The 15,854-nt window shown below is 38.7% G+C and overlaps 1 protein-coding gene across 9 annotated transcripts in view; it reads left to right on the plus strand.

The window, feature by feature from the left end:
* Nucleotides 1-867: 867 nt before the first annotated feature.
* PHC2 (polyhomeotic homolog 2) overlaps nt 868-15,854 on the plus strand; it is a 130,672-nt gene continuing 115,685 nt past the window's right edge. For 5 of the 9 annotated variants that reach the window (XM_058303942.1, XM_058303944.1, XM_058303947.2 and 2 more), the window contains exon 1: nt 990-1,772. The gene's annotated coding sequence lies outside the window, so the exon portion shown is untranslated. Of the gene's footprint in view, nt 1,773-15,854 lie in introns of all 9 variants that reach the window. The other 4 variants (XM_058303941.2, XM_058303943.2, XM_058303948.2 and 1 more) reach the window with 1 other exon arrangement.

A 15,854-nucleotide genomic window follows, 5' to 3' on the forward strand; every position in this document is an offset into this window, starting at 1 on the left:
CCTGCTGTGTTGAAAAGATTGAATTTAAAGGTTTATAGGGGAGAGGATGTAGCTCAAGTGTGTTGAGTGCATGCTTCCCATGTACCAGGTCTTGGGTTCAATCCCCAGTACCTCCTGGGGAAAAAAAAAAGTTTATAAAGTAGTGAACTTGAATGTAAATCATAGGATTTAAGCACAAGCTCCTAATAGCTGTTTATCCCAGGTCAGGTGTCATCACCTCTCTAGGCCTCATTTCTCCTCATCTGTTCTGCCTTCTGCCCTCAAAAGTCATTGTAAAGAAACAGTAAAGCACTGGACCAATTATGGTTAAGGACTTTCTCAACTGCTTAGCATACCTGGAATTGTGAAGAGGTGCTGGAGACCCTTACTGGAGAAAACAACCCGCGAGAGTCCTGTGCCTGAAGTCGGAAATGGACTCATTTTGGCCATTTACTGTGTCGTGTGACTCTGGGAGAATGACCTAACCTCTCTGAGCCTCCGCGTTCCCTTCTCAAGGGGGGTTAATAGGACAGACATCACAGCGTTACCCCGAGAATCGTATTCTCCATGAAAGTATTAGTCACGTGGTAAAGTCTCAATAAATGTTTGCTGAATGTAAATCTGGCTGAGCCCCTCCATCGGAGGGATGGAAAAAGTACGCGGCCCCGCCACGCGCAACTTAGGTAAGGGAGCTGCTCCCGGGGGGCCACCGGGCTCCAGTGCCTCCCCACTCCCCCGCCCTGCCTGCCGTTGCCATGGCTACCGGTTCAGGCCGGGAGCAGCACCGAGGCGTGTTCACCCCAATCCCCGCCTTTCCAGAGTGACCATTGGCTAGAGCGGCCACGTGATGCGCGCTGGTATGCTAATACATGGTAATCACCCCACGCCCCTCCTCCACCGGCCGCATCCGAGTAGCCAGCTGGGTACGCGGCGCCGAGCCGAGGGGGCGGGCTGAGGGGCGGCCCCCGGGAAAGAGCGGCCAGGTGGAGGAGGAGCGCGAACGCGACCGCAGGTAACGGGCGGGCGCGTGCGCGTTGGGCGGGCTCGCGGCGGGCGGGCAGCGCGCGGGGGACGCGGGCCGCGGCGCTGCCGGCTTAACCCTTTGGGCACCCAGCTGTCACGACTGGGCCGCGTGGGGCGGGGCACTGCCGTGGGCTCTGGCAGGCAGGCAGCGAGCGGCCTCCTGGATCCGTGGCGTGGGGCCCGCGCGAGAACCGAGCAGTCCCTGCCGGCGGACCGACTAGCCGCGGCGCCCCCGGGCCGGGACCCAGCCGCGGCGAGGGGTGCTGGGAAGCTCTGGGTCTGGGGACTGGAAGTACGGACAGTCGCGCGGTTTCCCCGGTGCCGGCCGCGTCCCGCGTAGAGGCCCGCGCCTCAGCAGCCAGTGTCTTGCGGGGCCTGCTTCTTCCTCGTGCGTCCCGCAGTGTATCGGGAGACGCGGGGGTCGGGCCTGGGCCTGACCTCGGCGTCGGTCGTCACTCGCTTTCTGTCAGGCCAGGCGCCGGCACTTTTGACCCGGAGTCAAGCTGGGGCCCTCTCTGGGCCGAAGGCAAGATTGGTGCCTTGGGGACGCCTGCAGAGGGAACTGGAGATTGCCCGTGCTGGGAGGAGAGGACGATCCCCTAAAGGAAAAGCAGGCCCCAAGATTTGCCAGGTTTGGGAAGGAGGAATGCCCAAGCGAGGCATTAGCCTCATGTTTTCTGTGCTGGGTGCTGACCTGACACTTACGGAAAAAGGTCTCTGCTGGACACCTGAATCTGGCCTGTCATGTACAGAGGAAGTGGCTGTTTGGCGTGAGTTTCTGACAATTTTTTTATAAACCCCGCACCCCACCCCCCGTCGTGTGTCTGCTAGAGAAGCATCTCTTTTAATTAAGCAGCCCTCCCTCCCCCCAATGCACTAAGACTGGTGGCAGCTTTAGTTTCACGGTGTAATTGAGCTTTCACTACAATAAAAATGGTAGGATGAGAGATGTGCGACCAATATTAAGCTTGTCCTGGGAGTTTCTTGGAAGTGGCGGGGGGGAATGTTTCCTATCAATAGTAAGGATGAAAAACTGGCTCATGTGCCAGGAACATCAGTAGAATTTCCTTTATGGAACTGAAGTCATTTCTTCTACATCAAGGAACAACATGGCTACACATGAAAAGTACCAGGAGCCAATTTGATTTTTGCAAAGTGAAGTGCAAATTCCACATCCATGTTGCTTTCGATGCCCTTTATTACACAACAGCAAACACTTGTTATATACTAGCTACTCTGCTATGTCTTGATGATGGAAGATGAATATATAATTAATCCTTGTCTCAAAGAAGGAATTGGAGAGAAAGGAATAAAATTACCAGTAAGTGTTAATAGTTATAATAGATGCATATATAAAGACTCTGGAAGCACAGAAGAGGGAGCAATTAGCTATCTGAGAGGGTCAGGGAAGCCTTCAAGAGAAGAAAAGAACATGTTTAAGCAAGGTCTTGAAGGATAAGTAGGAGTTTACTTTGTGCAGAAGAATGGGAAGGACAGGAAAGGCAGCCAAAGCAGAGGAAATGATGAAGAGTATGGTATGTCTAGGGAATGGCCTTATATTGCAACCATAGCTTTTTTCCTTTCTCAATAATGTAACTTCCCAAAGGTAACCTAAAACTTCTAAGTCCCACCACAATTTTCCAGTGATATTTTCCTTCTGACTGTTCTCCCCCACTTTTCCCGCTCATCAGTTTTTGAGCCTCATTCCTTTGTGAACCATATCTTTCCAAGTAAGGGTCTAACATATGGAGGTAGAAAGAGGATCCTTTACAATGGCTCCAAGGTCCTGAAACTCAGCGTAATGTTTGCCAAAGGCAGCTAGGGGCAGCATCATGAGAGAGCAAATCTAAACCATACAAAAGGAGGAAAATAAGGATTATAACTAGGGAAACAATATTAAATATCAAATCTGTGAGACCTTAGGAAATGAGTAATAAGATCAGAAGCTGAAAGTATCTGAAGCAAGAGAGGATTTGAACTATGATATGGGTCAGAGTAGGCAGTCCAGAACTGAGGACATAAATCATCCAAAAATGATTAACCCACTGTTAATGTGGATCTAACAGTTTCAAGCAACTATGCTGAAAAGTAGAGTGCAATCTTAATAGGGTATTTCCAGTGCCTCCTTCATTCTCTTATCTCTCCTTCCATTCTCTTCTCTAGATCCCAATTTCTACTCATGATTCATTTTTATTGAGTTTCCTTTACTGAGGTCTTGGCTACCAAAGCAGAAAAAAAAATCTTGTTCTGCTGCCATTGCACCCACCTTTAGAATTATAGTCCCTTTTACCTCACAACTCATCAACTAGCCAGCTTATTTTTACTTCCTCATTATTTGAAAACAGTAAGAATGGGCCCAGAAGTAGTAAGATGGACCCAAAACTCCCCTAATGTTGAATCAGATAAACACCTTTTAGCTTTGCTTAAACCAAAATTTATTTTGGTTTGATTTTTAAAACATGATGGTGAGTTTTCGGAAATCCTGTTTTTAACTGTATTACAGTTCAAGCCATGTAAAGAAGCTGACCCTGGGGTGATATGCCTAATGTGCACTCCTGAGAAGACTGATAATTCTCTAAGTGCTAGAGAACCATGGGTGATATTTAAGCAATCTTCTCAATCAGCATATTTTAATGAACATCAGTTTGTGTGCAAAAACGATGCTGGGTGCTGTGGAAGAGACAGGAAAATGAGAGAAGTGGTATAATATGGGCATTATTCTCAGCTAAACAAGTATTTAGATCTCACTTCTACCAGTTATTTGTTATGTGAATTTGGGCAAGTTATTGGACATCAGTTTCTTCATCTGTAATAACACTACCTACGTCATATAGTTGGTGTGAGAATTAAGTAAAATCACAAATATAAACCAGTAATTCAGTAAATTTTTAAAGTACTAAATATATGTCATTATAGGAATTGAGAAAAGGAAAAGATCATTATGGACTATGATTGTTAGGGAAGGCTCTTTTCAGAGACATGGTAAATTTTGTTATGTAGAGAGAAGGGATTTCCAGACAGGAAGAATAATGTTCATAAAACGTAGTGCTGGAATATGGAAAGAAGTTTTCAGTCATCAATTGATGAAGTTGACCCATCTGGCAAGATCAGAAAGTTTCAATAGAGAAATTGTAAGATTGGAAGGGTTGATTAAGGCCAGATAGTAGCAGGCATTGAATGCTGAACTAAAGAGTTAGGATTTTACCCTGTAGATTATGGGAAGTCTAAAGATGTTTAGGTAGGAAAGCATGAGATAATTAAAGTAGTGTTTTAAGAAAATTCTCAACAGCAATGTGGAGAATAAACTTTAGTAGGGAGAGAATGGGAACTGTATAGTCAGTTTGTAGGTTATTGGGTATGTGGGAATAAGGAATTGAATTAGGGTGGTGGGGGTGAAAAGAGGAAGTGGGTTCAATAAGTACTGTGAAGAAAAAAATGAGCAGGACTTTGTGAATGATTGCATGTGGAGGACAAGAGATAAGAGTCAAATATAGCCTTGAACCTAAGTGACAGGACTAACAGAGATAGAATAGACAGAAGGAAAGCTGGTTGGAGGAAGAAGAGGAGAGGCTAAGTGTTAGATATCTTGAGGTGATATTGGGACTTCTAAGCAGATACATCCCTAAGCATTTGGAAGTGAGAGCTAGTGTTCAAAAGAGAGAGTTCAGGGCGTCTTACATACAGAAGGTGTAATTGTGTTATCAATAGGTAATAATTGAAGTCATAAGATTAGCTGGGATTGCCAGTGGTGATATCATAGAAATAGAAGCATAGAGGACCAATGACTAAATTGGAGATTGCCTACATTTAGGGAGGTAGGAAGAAGAAAATGGGGTCAGTATGGTAGAAAATAAACGATAACAGAGGAGCAAAAGAACCATTTAATTTATTAGGCCAACATGCATTCCATTTACCACCATTTGTCACATACCTGAGAGATGCAAAGCCAACTAGGTATGCTGTTAGCCATGGGAGTGTGGTATCAGAAATCAAAAGGAGAGGGTGTCAAGCTGAGGAATTGGTTAGCAGTGTGAAACTGTACAGAGTGAGTGGGAAACACCGATCTATTTAATAAATAGGTTATTAGTTACTTTTTTTAAGTGATGGCTTTGGTTTAGAGGGAGTGGCCTTGGGATAGTTAAAGCCACTATTAGAGAAGATTGTGATATCAGATGCTGTTAAGACATGGAGACAGCATGTAGATCACCCTTTGTGTGTTTGGCAATGAAATGAAGAACTGGGAAAGTAGTTAGAGAAGGCAGGAGCGTCAAGCAAAAGATTTGCCCTTCCCTATCTGCTTCATTATTTTAGTTGCCTTAAAGTATCATTCTTTCTCTTGCATATCCTAATAGCAGTTGAGCAATTCATTTCATAAACTTACTGCTTCCGTAATTACCTGTATCTTTCATTGAATAATAAAATGATAGCTACCATTATGGATCACTTAATACATGCTAAGCACTCTGTATATATTCTATTCATTATCCTATGTATTCCTCACAATACTGGATTAAAATCATGCAACCTCTTAAAAGCATGGAGAGACTAAGAAAATTGCCTAAGGTCACATAGCTCTAAAGCTTTTCCAAAGGACCTTGCTCTTCTGCCCGAGGCAGGACTGGCTTCTTGGGTTTGGGGTTTGCAGCCTGTGTGATCTCCCAGGGCCCTGTGCTTAGAAGGAGCCCATGTTTGGTTTAATGCTCTGTTGTGGCCATCTTGAAATTCTTAATAGTTTTTATTAAGGTGCTCCTTGATTTCATTTTACACTGGGCCCCCAAAATTATGTAGCCTTCTTGCCTAAAGGCATTGATACTACCTCTTGAACCTGCAAAAGCATTTGTGCTGTATGCTTTGTTTTGGTTGCATGGCCTAAAGTCCTTACTGTGTAGGGAACAATCACATTTTCCTATGGTCCTCTCATTTTGGATTCCTTGTGTCCAGTGGTGTCAAAGGCAAAAGGGGGACATTTTAAGCTTAAAGTACTAGTACATGCACAGCCAGTGTGAAAAGGATAGAGAATGAAGAGGCAAGGGATTATTTATTCAGAATGACTTCTACAAACTTACCCATCATTTAGGATATTATTGGAGAGAGTTATAGAGTCCAGATGCTGCTGTTCCTCCCACCATAAAGAAGAAATGAGTTAATTTCTATTCCACTTATGGTCGAATATACCCATTTGCTGATGGGACATTTTGGAGACCAATTTTTAACCTACTGAAACAAATTGGGGCTAAGCAGGTGTAATACAACTTGTTTGCCCTCATCTGGTGCCTTTTTAATCAGGCTGTATGCTGTACTGCCCAACAGCTTTGAACCATATGGCCCTGTCTAGCCCAGTTGTCTTGAATGCTCATGTTCATCTCTTCCCTTTGTTGCCTACTCTATTCCCTTATCTACTTTCTGGCTTTTTTAATATTATCTTTCAATTTTGGCTTTATAGTCACAACCTGGATTTGACAACAAATTAAATTTTCCTGATTTCACAATCATTACTCATTACTCTTTCAAAACAGCTTTTACCACTCTCTTGCTCTTCCCTCTCCTAATATCCCTGAGTAATCATTTGACCAAGTCTTGATGCTAGTTGATCATTTGACTAAATTCTAACACTATCCAACCTGGATTCCTTTGTGAAGGATATTATACAAGACTGAGATTGTGTTGTCTTCTCCCATTACTTATCTTATCCCCATTCAGAGTGCTTGCTTTCATTTTCTACTCCCAACATGGACCAAGTGAGTTTAAGAATATGTGAGATTAAAAATATGAACAGACTTAAGGTATAACCTTTCATGAAACAAAGTTTAGATGATCAAGTATTCTCCATGGTCTCCCATTTGTGCTATTGGTACGGTTTCCATAAAGCACTGTCCTAGTTATCAATTGCTATGTGACAAATTACCACAAAATTTATCAGCTTCAAACAACAAACTTCTTGACCTTTTAAGAGTTCATTTTTTGTGATCTATGTATCTTTAAAAATAATAATAATAAAATGAAAAAAATATACTCAATTCAAGCATCATCTCTCAAGCATTTTCTAACTTACTTTTATTGAATTAGTATCCTTCCTCTCTGGTCTTTCTTTGTACTTTATCATCTCTATTTTAACACTTCCCTAATTGTTGTAATTGCTAGAGATGATGTCTTTTTCATTTCTGTGTCCTCAATTTCTAAAATCATCCCTTGCCCATAGTGATGTTAAATAAATGGTTGTTGAATGAGCTTAGGTACCTTGGTTTACTTTTACTCTATTTAGAAAAATTAAGTACACTGTAAGTACCTAGTCTTATGCCCTGGGAGAAACGTACTCTTCTTCATCTCCTCATCAGGAGGTTCTTGTACTATCGGTATTGAAGATCAAAATGTAAAGAAACCATTATATATGTCAAAGACCATTTGATTTGGCTTGCCAATTCTGCTCCATTGAGGACTTCTTCATCTTTTCTCTATCTTTAGGTCTCTGGTCCATCCATACTATGAAACCAATCTGGCCTTTGTAGGAAATCATATAATGAGCCCTTAGCCCAGAAGATAATTGGTTATAGCAAAGTCAACATTGGTTCACTGTTCAAATGTTTGACTATAAACTTTATGAAATAAACAGGGTCTTTGTCTGGCTTATTCACTACTATATTCCCAGCACTAAGCACTGGCAGATGTGTAGTAAATATTTGGTGAATGAATTAATGAAATTCCAATTCTTTTATCCAGGTCATGACCTCTGATTACACAGAATCTTTGGTTTGAGTTTATCATTTCAAGTGACCCAGATTTTTTTTCTTGGTCTTTGCCTCTTCTGACTCCTTATCAAAGCTGATCTTTATGAATTAGATACCTTGCTTACTTAGAATTGGGATACCTCTTCATCTTCCTAATGACTGATATTTGCCAGGTGCCCTTAGGAGAATATTCCTTTCTTTACCTATTGCCAGCAACATCCAGCATACCATTAAATGTGTTTAAAAATATTTGAACTGAAGAGAATTACATTCAGATTTCTAAAGAAGATGGACAGGCCCTTGGAGAAGCAGTTTGGGGCATAAAACAGTGTCTAAAATTTTGTGAGTCCATTAACCTGATTAACATAAGCTTCAATTCAAATTAATTTTTATACCAACCATTGAACCAAAAGGGGAAGGAATGGAGTGAGTGTGTAAAGATGGTTGCAAGGAAGCTTTTCCTGACAGAAGAGAGACCCTCGCAGGAATTTATATAGATCTGAGGAAGCAATGATCTTTTCCTGTTCTCTTTCTGATTGGGAGAATAAAAAGATGTAGAAATCATGGGTATAGTTAAAGGTGGCTTTAGACTTTTCATGAAACATAAGGAGTAAGTTCTCCTTCTTGAAGAGAGACTGAGTAGTAGAGTTCTCCAGGGCAAATATTGACTGTTATAAGGCACATGCTTCTTCTGAGGAACCATATATAAACGTAGATCTTCTCTAAATTCTACTCTGAAATAGTATTAATTAATAAATTCAACAAATGTTTGTTAAGAACTTTCTAAATGGTCCATTGTCCAGGAAGGAATATGTTTATAAGACGTTGATAACAATTTGGAGGTCCTGCACTATACTTAGTGGATATTCTTTAAAATTTGCTCTAAGTTAATCTTTTGAGTATAGGGTGATACGGGTTTAGACAAATATTTAATACTTAAATTCTTTTTCTTTAGAAAAAGCTTAAGTACAAGTATATCTTGTGCCATATTTCTATTCTTAGGTAGTGGCTCCTAAGAAAAACCTAACTGATTCATCTATAAAGCCACACTCCAGGATAGATGTTTATCTGGTAATACTGTCATCTAAATTGTAGGTATAGCACTCGTGAGGGAAAAATCCATCTCTCTAATAGCTGACATCACAAGAGACCCTTCTTATTTTACCTATAAATGATGGATTGTTTGTGATCTAAAATATTGACTACAAAATGCATTTTGATTTGAAATGTAGATCTCTGTCCCATATGAATGCCTATCATTCAGCATTTCCTTTTCTTCCCAATTTTATTATCTTTTCAGTTACAAACAAGACTTGCATTTGTTTGGGAAAAAAATTATAGTATTCAAGCCATTTTATACTCTAATGTATTGGAGTTTTGTACTGTGCATGGTACCTTTCATTGGCCTCTAGAGAGGCAGTAGGGTATAATGGGTGTAGGGTACAGGGTATAATGGTTAACAGCATGGACATTGGAGCCACACTGCCTCTACCAATTATTAACTGTGATCTTCATATCTTCTTCAAATCTTCACCCTCTCTGGGCTCCAGTCTTCTTACGTGTAATGGGGATAATATTAGTATTATTATCAAAGAATTGTAGGATTAAATGGAACAATTTATTTGATTCATGGAAAAGTCAGTTTCTAGGAATACCCCCACTATCACCAAGTTTGTGATGTTTGTCATAATTTTATAGATTTGAGTTTGTATATTAAGATGTTTTAGTTCATTGTGGATGCTGTGCCTACAGTTTAGGGATATACCTCCTGGTGAATGGGTTGTGCCTTGAAATATGGATGCATGTACTAACAGATTTGTTGTAAGAAAGCTAAATACCCTTTAAAAAAAAAAAGTTTACGTTGTGATTTCCACACTGGATGTCTCTATTCCTAGCAATGAGTGTATTAGTCTAAATAATGGCCACCCAAAGATAGCCGGTCCTAATCCCTGGAACCTGTCAATGTTACCTTATCAGAAAAAAGGGTCTTTGCAGATGTTATTAAATTAAGGATCTTGACATAGAGAGATTATCCTCTTGTCAAGGATATCCACAAGTATCCTCATAAGAGAGAGACACAGGGAAGTTTGACATGCACATGGAAGAGGAGGAGGCAGTGTGCCCAAAAAGGCAGAGTTGGAGTGATGTCCCCACAAGCAAAAGATTGCTGGCAGCCACCAGGAAAGAAGAGACTTGGAACAGAGTTTCCCCTAGGGCCTCTGGAGGGAAAGAAGCCCTACCAATACCTTGATTTCAGTCTTATAAAACTGATATTGAATTTATGGTCTCCAAAACGATGAGAGAGTAAATTTCCATTGTTTTAAACCATCAAATTTGTGGTAATTTCTTATGGCAGCCACTGGAAACTAATACAATAACAGTCAATTCTTGTACTATTTTAGTTCATTTTTTAGGGCAAATATCATGACTAAATAAAGACAACAACCTACTAACATAACATCTAATAATAGTTACAACAAATACTTATGCAGTGCTTACTATGTGCCAGTTGTTATTCTGAACATTTTAAATATATTAACTCATTTCATCTTCATAACAACCATATGAGTGAGGTTCTGTTATTATCTCCATTTCTAAATGGGAAGTTTGAAGCACAGAGAAATTAGGTAAACTTGGCCAAAGTTGTACAACTAGTAAGTGGGAGGGCCAGGATCTAAACAAAGGCAGTCTAGCTTCGAAAGTCTATGCTATCAAATACTATGCCTTACAGGGTTTTGCACTTAGAAAACCTTTCACAGAGGACAATGTGACAATATCTAAAGTCTTTTCAAACCTCTAAACTCTTCCTTTTCTAGATGTTTTCAGTGTTCACCACGTTTGTCCTGCTACATTAGGTATCCTTTGGTCTTCAATATATTTTCTATTTTTTCTAAAATCCTTTGGTATCAGGGTAATTCTGACCTCATAAAATGAGTAGGTAAGAGTTTCCCCCTTTTTCTATTTTCTAGAAGAGTTTTTGGAGCCCTGGTATTAGTTCTTTCTTAAACGTTCACTAAAATTCATCAGTAAAGCCATTTGGGTCTGGAGTTTTCTTTGTGGGAAGGTTTTAATCCAGTAATCAATTTCTTTAATAAATATAGAGCTGTTCAGGTTATCTGTTTCTTCTTGGGTGAGCTCTGCTAGATTGTGTCTTTGAAGTAATTTGTCCATTTCATCTAAGTTGTTTCATTTATTGGCATAACATTGTTTATGATATTATCTTATTATCCTGTAATCTCTTCCATTCCTATTATTGGTAATTTGGCTTTTCTCTCTTTTTTCATGATCAGTCTGGCTAGAGGCTCCTCAATTTTATTGATCTTTCAAAGAGCAAGCTTTTCATTTTATTGATTTTTCTCCATGGTTTTTTTGTTTATGTTTCATTGAATTCTATACTGATATTTATTATTTCCATCTTTATGCTTACTTTGCATTTCATTTGCTCTTCTTTTCTAGCTTTTTAATGTAGAAGCTGAGGTAATTAATTTGAAACCTTTTTTAATTAAAGGTATTTGTTTAGTGCTATAAATTTTTTTCTAAGTACTGCTTTAGCTATATCTCAGCGATATATATATATATATTTTTTAAGGTTTATTTATTTGATTTATTTCTCTCCCCTTCCCCCCCACCCCAGTTGTCTGTTCTCTGTGTCCATTTGCTGCGTGTTCTTCTTTGTCCACTTCTGTTGTTGTCAGCGGCACAGGAATCTGTGTTTCTCTTTGTTGTGTCAGCTCTCCGTGTGTGCAGTGCCATTCCTGGGCAGGCTGCAGTTTCTTTCACGCTGGGCGGCTCTCCTTACGGGGTGCACTCCTTGCACACATCAGCACTGCACATGGGCCAGCTGCACACGGGTCAAGGAGGCCCGGGGTTTGACCCACAGACCTCCCATGTGGTAGACAGACAACCCTAACCACTGGGCCAAGTCTGCTTCCCTCAGAGATATTGATATATGCTTTTGTCTTCATTCCATTAAAAATATTTTCTAATTCACCTTGTGATTTCTTCTTTGACCCATGCATTATTTAGAAGTATAATGTTTCATTTCCAAACACTTGATTATTTTCCCAATAGCTTTCTATTAGTGATTTTACATTTAGTTCTGTGTAGTCAGAGAATATAATTTGTATTATTTCAATTCTCTTAAATTTATTGAGACTTATTTTATGATCCAGAGTATGATCTGTCTTGGTAAATGTTCCTTATATGCTTGAAAAGAATGTATATTCATTTGTCACTGGGTAGATTATTCTATATTTAAATTAGTTTGGAAGTGTTCAACCCTTTCATACCTTTATTGGTTTTCTATCTGTTCTATTATTGACTAAGAGAGAGTGTTGAAATCTCCAACTATAATTGTAAATTTTTGTTTTTCTGCTTTTAATTCTATCAGTTTTTGCTTTATGTGTTTTGAAATGTGCATATACATTTAGGATGGTTATGTCCTCTTCATGAATTGACCTCTTTATCATTATGAAATTCCTTCTCTTTTTCCCTGGTTATACTCCTTAATCTGAAGTCTACTTTGTCTGATGTTGAGATGATCGCTACTATGTTTGCATGGTATATCTTTTCCATCTTTTTTATTTTAACCTGTCTATGTCTTTATTTTTAAAGTAGATTTCCTATAGAAAGTATATAGTTGGGTCTGCTTTTTAATCCAAAATTACAGTTTCTGCCTTTTAGTTTTTATGTTTAAATAATTTACATTATAATTATTGATATGGTTGTATTTAAATCAGCCATGTTGTTGTTTGTTTTCTATTTGTCCTGTTTGTTCTTTCTTCCATTTTTTCTCTTTTTTTTGCCTGACTTTGGATTGAATTTCTTATTTTTGACCCTCCTTTTATTTTCATTATCGGCTTATTGGCTATACATCTTTGTTTTATCTTTTCGTTAGTAGTTTATTTGGTGTTTATAATATATGTCTTTAAATTCTCCTTATCTCCTTTCAAATAATATTATGTCACTTTGTGTATAGTGTATGAACTTTAAAACTATATGCTAATATTTCTCCCCTCCTGTTTTTGTACTATGTCATAGATTTTATTTAGTACAGTGTTGTTATTTTTTGTTTTAAACAGTCAATTATTTTTTTAAAGATTTGAGAATGAGAATAAAATTACTTTCATATTTACCCAGCTGTTTACCATTTCGGATAGTCTTTTTATTCCTCTGTGTAAAAGTGAATTTTCATCTGTTATTAATTTCCTCTAGCCTAAATAACTTCTTTTAGCATTTTTTTGTAGTACAAGTATACTAGCAATGAATTATTTCAGTATTTGTCTGAATAAATTGTTTGGCAATTAATTATCAATGTTTGTTGTCCATTTTACCTTCATTTTTTTTTAATTCTCCCTGACCCTTAGTGACTTGCTTGCTGTCTGCTTTCTGTGTCCATTCACTGTGCGTTCTGTGTCTGTATTTATTTTTATTCCACCCCCCTCTTGTGGCTTGCTTGTTGTCTGCTCTTTGTCCATTCAGTATGTGCTCTTCTGTGTTTTTACTTGTCTTCCTTTTTGTTGCGTCACCTTACTGAGTTGGCTCTCCGTGGCACTTGCAGGCCAGCTGCTCTCCTCTGCAGCGGGCCAGCAAGCCTGCCTTCACAAGGAGGCCTCTGGCCGCAAACCCAGGGCCTCCACGTGGTAGATGGGAGCCCAACTGATTGAGCCACAGCTGCTTCCCTATTTTACCTTTATTTTTGAGAGATATTTTACTGAGTAAAAAAATCCTAGGATGAACAGTTTTTTTCTTCTTCTTCTATTACTCTAAAGATGTCTGTCTAGGGAAAGCAGACTTGGCCCAGTGGTTAGGGCATCCATCTACCACATGGGAGGTCTGCGGTTCAAACCCCAGGCCTCCTTGACCTGTAATGGGGCTGGCCCATGCGTAGTGATGATGGGCGCAAGGAGTTTGTGCCACACGGGTGCCCCCGCCTAGGGGAGCCCCACACGCAAGGAGTGCGCCCCATAAGGAGAGCCACCCAGCACGAAAGAAAGTGCAGCCTGCCCAAGAATGGCATCGCACACACGGAGAGCTGAGGAAGCAAGATGACACAACAAAAAGAAACATAGACTTCCGGTGCTGCTGACAACAACAGAAGTGGACAAAAAGAACAACACGCAGCAAATGGACACAGAGAACAGACAACTGGGGCATGCGGGGGGAAGGGGAGAGAAATTAAAAAAAATAAATCTTTTAAAAAAAAGATGTCTATTGTTTTCTAGTTTGCATAGTTCATGCTAAGAACTCTACTTAAATTCTTATTTTTAATCCTCTGGCCATAATTTGTCCTTTTCTTTTGGCTGCTTTTAAATTTTTATTTGTTTTGTTTTTTAAATAACTTAAGCAATTTGATTATGATGTTCCTTGGAGCCATTTTCTTTGTATTTATTCTGCTTAGAGTTAGGCATCTTGGATCTGTGGGTTTATAATTTTCATCAAATTTGTAAATTTTAGCCATTATTTCTTTAAGATTTTTTCTTTAAAGGAAATCTTCCCCTCTGGTTTCTTTTCCTCCTGTAATGCCAATAACGTAGATTGCTTGATATTGTCCCACAGATCACTGATGCACTGCTCATTTTTAATCCGTTTCTGTCCATCTGTGCTTTATTTTGGATGCATAGTTTCTAATGCTGTGTCTTCATGTTCACTGATCCTTCCTTCCTAAATTTCTAATCTGTTATTAATCCTATCCAGTCTGTTTTTCATTTCAGTTGTTTTATTTTTCATCTCAAAAATTCAATATAGTTCTTTTAAATGTCTTCCTTCTCTTATGCTCATAATTTCTTCTGCCTTCTTAAACATATGGAACGTATTTATCAATTGTGTTTAATGCCCCTGTCTGCTAGTTCTATAATCTCTGTCATTTCTGGGTATTTTGTTGTTTTTTGGGGGGAGGGTTCTCCTGGTTAAAGGTCATATTTTGCAGTTTCCTTGCATGCCTTGTTATTTTCACTACATCCTGGACATTGTTGTGAATGTTACATTCTTGATTGTTAGATTTTGTTGTATTCCTTTAGTGTTGGCTTTGTTTTGGAATGCAATTAAGTTACTTGGAATCAGTTTGATTCTTTTAAGGATTAATTTTTTTAAAAACAAATTTTATTGATACATATTAATAAAACATAGAGTTTATCCAAAGTGTATAATCAATGGTCTTTGGTATAATCACATAGTTGTGCACTCATCACTTCAATCATTATTAAAACATTTTCATTATTTCAATAATAATAATAAACAAAAAACAGACAAAAAAAAAACAAGAAAAGTTCTTACCTCTCAATCTGTGTTTCCCCTGCTGTACATAGCTGCTGTTTTTGGCTATTCTTGCACAATTACTTATTTGTTTATTAAGCAGTTTTATTGGAACGTATTCGCATACCACATGATCTATCCAAAGTGTATAATCAGTAACTTTTAATATAATCACAATGTTGTACATTCATCATCTCAAAAATTTTAAAACAATTTCATTACTCCATAGCCCATTAGCCTTCCTTTCTCAGTCCTATATAACCACTAATAAAATTTCATCTTTATAAATTGATTTATATTTACATTTTATATAATGGAGTCATACAATATGTAGTACTCTGTGTCTGGTCTTCTTGACTTAGTGTAATGTTTTACTCTTTGGTATTAACATTTTGTAGTATTAACTTATATTTGTTCAGCTTCAAAGGAAAATGGTCTTATATATGCATTTTTAATCATATTCTTATTTCACATAATATATTTATATTTCATGTAATGTATTTCATTTATAATAGGCAAGTCATACAGTATTTGTCCTTCTGTGGCTGGTTTGCTTCACTCAACATAATGTCCTCCAGTTTCATCCATGTAACCATATGTTTCATGACTTCATTTCTTCTTACCACTACATAATATTCTGTCGTGTGTATATTACAAAATTTGTTTACCCATTCATCAGTTGATGGACACCTGGGTTGTTTCCAACTTTTGCCTATCATGAATAATGCTGCTTTGAACATCGGTGTGCAGATGTCTATTCATGTCACTGCTCTCAGTACTTCTGGGTATGTACCTAGCAATGGTATTGCTGGGTCCCATGGCAAGTTTATATTCAGCTTCCTTAGGACCTGCCAAACAATCTTCCACAGTGGC

This window comes from Dasypus novemcinctus, chromosome 9 (assembly GCF_030445035.2).
Source record: "Dasypus novemcinctus isolate mDasNov1 chromosome 9, mDasNov1.1.hap2, whole genome shotgun sequence".
In the NCBI taxonomy this organism is placed as follows: Eukaryota; Metazoa; Chordata; class Mammalia; order Cingulata; family Dasypodidae; genus Dasypus; species Dasypus novemcinctus.